Genomic DNA, 1,538 nt, shown 5'->3' with positions numbered 1-1,538 from the left:
CACTGGATTTCATGGTGAAGGCAGGATCATGGATATTGGAGGAACAGGACCTCTGAGAACATCTAAAAATAGCAATAGGAAGTAGTTGAATTTTATTTGAAGTAGGTAGTTCTTCCTACATGCACCAAGTTGGCCTGATATATCCATTGGTGTGCTTTCCTGCCAGGTCCTGAATCATGTTGATATTGACAGGATATTGACTAGAATGGTCTGAGTTTTGTGAGCAGACAACAGAAGGCCATGTCCAGGGTGGGGTTGACTTCAATGTATAGTCAGAATAAGTTTTGGAGAATGTCATCTGCTTACCTGCTAATCCAATCCACCCTTTTCAATACCATTTGCCTGAAAGCAAACATTTCTTCTCTCTCCAGGTGCCTGAAAAAGCCCTTCGAGATACTTTGCATCACTGACTGTTACCTCTTACAGTCAGACTTGGATTACCTGCCCTACTGCCTGAATATTTTGGAGCTCAAATGTCTGGACCGTAGTAATATACCTTTAAGTCATTTACTCCTTGAGCCTCTTGGGTTTCTCCTTGAGAGAGTTAGACATACTCTGGAAGGCCTGATATTGAAGTCATGTGAAATGGGAGAATCTCAGTTCAACAGCCTACTGCCTGCCATAAGTCAGTGTTAACAAGTCACTGAAGTCAATTTCTATGACAATGAACTCTCTCTGCTTTTCCTGAAAAAAAAATTCTATACCACACATCCAAGCTTAGCCAGCTAACTCATGAGCTGTATTCTGCCCCTCTGGAGTGCTATGATAGCAGAGATATAATACTATCACACAGATTAGAAAAGTTTTGTCCTGAGCTCCTGAATATACTCAGGGCCAAAAGACAGCCCAAGGAGGTCACTTTTGCTACAACCCAATGCTATAACTGTGGTGGGTCCTATGTTTATAATCTGGAGACACAACATTGCTTTTTTGAAAAATACTTTCTGTTGGATTAACTGTGGAATGTAGAAATGGAAGCTTAGTATTGGGGATTGATAAAATTTTAAGTTATTATATGTTGCTGGAAGGAGTATGTATATATCAATCACCTTAATGTCTGAGACACACTAAAGGCAAGATCCTCCTGTGAGATGGTGAACGAATGTTGCATCTGCAAAAAGTGTCAATCACTCTTTCTCCTCTAGAATTTTTGTAGTTGTGTAGTGTGTTACCATAGAGGCATACATCCATGAGGATATTGTTCCCCTCTGTGGACTGCATACAATAAATGTAATGACTTTCTGCATTAGTGATATATCTCTATAAAAACACAGAGCCTAATAATTCACAGTATTTATGTACCTGTGTCTGGTTTCTTCATTCCTCATCACCATAATTAAGTCAGTGTCATATTTGAGCATTTCCTTGCATCTAATGAACAGGTCTCATAAATGGAACCCAAAGCATGGGGCTGCAAAAAGTGCTCAAGTTTTGTAAAACAAATTTGTATGTAGTACATTCACATAACAACTGAGTGATATATGGAGAACACAGGTCTCTTCAGCAGTCAAGAATAGGAGGACCAAGTGAATACCAAG

General features: G+C 39.5%; 1 pseudogene; it reads left to right on the top strand.

Annotated features, from left to right (window-relative positions):
• Positions 1-291: 291 nt before the first annotated feature.
• LOC110287662 lies at positions 292-956 on the top strand (annotated as a pseudogene).
• Positions 957-1,538: the final 582 nt, after the last annotated feature.

The sequence above is a fragment of the Mus caroli genome, unplaced genomic scaffold (assembly GCF_900094665.2).
Source record: "Mus caroli unplaced genomic scaffold, CAROLI_EIJ_v1.1 scaffold_21568_1, whole genome shotgun sequence".
Lineage (NCBI taxonomy): Eukaryota > Metazoa > Chordata > Mammalia > Rodentia > Muridae > Mus > Mus caroli.
Note: the sequence above shows the minus strand (reverse complement) of the source record. Positions and strands in the feature narration are given on the sequence as shown.